A 3,437-nucleotide genomic window follows, 5' to 3' on the forward strand; every position below is an offset into this window, starting at 1 on the left:
TTTATTTAGTAACATTTTATATAGTAGCCTATAACTAGGTTGTTTACTAGGCTTAAAAGTTATTTAGTAATTATATAAATGTTATATTAAAAGCTTATTAGACTTATCTTAAAAAAAGACATATAATAAGTTATAGTAGTTTTAAAAAACTATTATTCTTAAGTTAGTATGTTTTTAGAGAGCTAAAGCTTAGTCTATATTAGAAATTATAACTGTGTAGATTTTGTAATCTAGTTATTAAGCTAGGGTTATAAATAAGGCAGGTCTTATATAGCAGATGTCTATCTGCTGTTTAAGTCCTAGTTTATGTTTAAATTAAGTAGGTAAAAGTTTTTTAAAGGCTTTCTTTTCTTTAAGTTTAAGCAGTTATTAAATTATTTTATATAGCCTATTTTAGTAAAAGGCCTAGCTTATTAGCCTTACTTAAGTAGTTTTTTTTTAAGTTATTAAAAAGTAGGTCTAAAAACCTTTTATATTAAGTGCTATTTAAGTGTTGTTTAGGTGTAAGCATAAGCATATATCTTAGCATTAAAAAAAGTTAAAGTTTAAAACTTACTTTTAGTAATTAAAAGTAACTTTATGCTAATATAGCTATAGTTGTTCTAAAATTAGGTTATAATATCTTATGTTTATTATATAAAGTTTAATCTACTTTTTATAGTGTTAGTAAGTAATTATAATAGTTATAGTATAAGAGATAGAACCTTCTTTAAGTTGTTTTCTATTAAATTTAGTTAAGTAAATTATTTAGGTAAGTAGTGTTAATTAAAGATTTAGTTTATATGCTAGTTTTTTATTAATATAACCTATGCTATTTACTTCTAAGTTAATAAGAGCCTGTATTAAGGCTAATATAGTTCTTTATTATAAATATACAAAAATATTAACTTAGTACTTTTAGTTATTAGTAGGGGACTTAGCCTATAAGTTAGTAAAGATCTAGTGTTAAATTAGTCCTAAAGGGCAACTTAGCCCTAAAATAAGCCTTTTTATAGGCTTCTACTGCTATAGCTGCAGCTATGTTAAAAGTAGCAAAGAAAATTAAAGCTTAAATATAAGTTAAAGCCCTTATAAAAATAAAATTAAAATAGTAAAGATTTTTAATAAGTGCTAGCAGCGCTACTTATGTAGACTTAAAAAAAGGGAATAAAGCAGTTTTAAAAAATATAACTATGCTTACTACACTTAAAGCATTAACTTTTTTTTTTATAATTTTTACACTTTTTAGAACTAACTAGAGCATAATTTAAATTAATTTTTATTATATTAAAGTCCTTATTTATAACTACGCTAGTTTAGGGGCGTATTAGGGCTTATATAAAGAGGAACCTTATGTTATTATTATAGGTAGCAATTAGGTTTACATACATGTTAAGGTTATTTAAAAGGGGTTCTTCTACTATAGCATGTTACAGTTTAGTTAAGAGGGAGTTATATAAAGCTGTAATTAGACCTATCTTATTTAGGCCTATATTAAATGCAAGTTAGTAGAACTTAGTAAAGTATAAAGTAAAGCTTTTTTTTTTTTATTATAAAGTGTTTAAGTAACTTAGAGCTGTTAACTTTTTATTTAAGTTTTTATAAGTTACTTATAAAAACACTATAAATTAATTTAAGTTAATAATATCTTTATTTATTAGTAAGTTAATTAAGGCTGTTATATTATAGTTAAGTTAAAAGTAGGTATATAGTAACTAAAAGTGTTTAAAAGAGAATTAGTCTATGTTTTCTTTAAGTTTATATTAAAGCTTATGTAAAAAAGAAAGTAGGTCTTTTTATTTTTTATTAAATAGTAAGGGATTAAAGAGTTAGTTAGATTTTATTACTAAGTTAAAAAAGTTACAGGTTATAAGTAGTGTTAAGTAGAAAAAAGTTAAGCTATTTTCTAACTTCTAAGTAAGCTTTAAGGCTAGTAAGTTCTTAATTCCTACTACTATAACAAAAGTTAAGGCAGAAATAGACTATTTAATAACATAAAGCTATTTTTTAAAGTTTTTTTAAAAAGCTTTAAAGCTTATAACATAGCAGCTTTCTTATAAAGTAAGTGCTTTTTAAAAAGCTTTTTAGCTTACTCTAATAGCTTAAAGTTATACAAGTACTAAGCTTATTAAATTAGATTTAAAGGCTATTCTTAGCTAGAGTTTTAACATAATGTAATGTTATAATTATGCATAAGTAAGGTTATAGAGCTTTATAGAGGTCTAGTTTAATTACTATGTAAAGTATTATAGTAGGTACAAGATATTATGTAAGAAACAGGAAAGTTTAGAAGAAAATTAGTAATTAAATACATAGCTTAGATATCTAAGCGCTTTAGGTATAAATTAAGCCTGTTTTAGGTTTAGTTAGTGTTAAGGCAGTTTATGCTTAAGTTTATGTCTGTGTTGTGTTGTGTTTATGTCAGACGTGCACTAATAATACTCTAGTACGCGTCTAATACAGTTATGTCTGGGATCTGGGGAGGATACCGTGACAGTTTAAAATAACCTTAGATTATTACAGTAGTCTTTGTAGGCTATTATGTAGCATTGCTAATTATTAAGGTTTAGGTTAGAGACTATAAGGTTAGGACTAAGCTAGGTGCTGCCTGTATGAAACTTTGCGACCTTAGGCCTCTGTAGCATAGTGTTAACTAGGAGATTTTCTAGTAAGAGGTCTAGATTAATATACTCCTAGACATATTCTCTAGTTGCTTGTGTCTTAATGCAACTAAACTAGGGCTGCTAGTTGCTCTTTTTAGTAAGCTATATAAAGGCATTAATGTTTAAAGTTATCTTTCTGTGTGTTAATAGAGTAGGACAAAATAGTTGTTGTTTAGTTAATTAGGCTTAGCTAGTAAGCAATCTGTGATTGGTATGTTTTGGAATGGACAGAAGGTTATTGTCTAGTTAATTAGGCTTAGTTAGTGAGCAATCTGTGATCAATATGTTTTAAAATAGACAAAAGGTTATTATCTAGTTAATTAGGCTTAAATAGTAAGCAATCTGTAATTAATATGTTTTAGAATAGACAGAAGGTTATTGTCTAGTTAATTAGGCTTAAGTAGTAAGCAATCTGTGATTAATATGTTTTAGTATAGACAGAGGGTTATCGTCTGTTTAATCAGGCTTAGCTGGTGAGCAATCTGTGATCAATATGTGTAGAATAGACAGAAGGTTATTGTCTAGTTAATTAGGCTTAGTTAGTAAGCAATCTGTAATTAATATGTGTTAAGGTTTGCAGGGCCCTAAAGCTAGATGCAAAAGCTAACTGTGCAGTGGTAACTAGAGGACTAGTTAGGAGCGCGACTCTAGGCTTATAACTCTTACATGAGCTAAGGAGGGGACATATGGCAAACGACTTGACAAGGGAGCGAGATCCAAACAAGGTGGAATGAGTGTATTGTAAGGTCTGAGGAGCTCGATAGAGCTCTAAGCTGACTATATACTGTACGAGAT

Source organism: Lindgomyces ingoldianus (genome assembly GCF_010093535.1).
Source record: "Lindgomyces ingoldianus strain ATCC 200398 unplaced genomic scaffold BDR25scaffold_34, whole genome shotgun sequence".
NCBI lineage: Eukaryota > Fungi > Ascomycota > Dothideomycetes > Pleosporales > Lindgomycetaceae > Lindgomyces > Lindgomyces ingoldianus.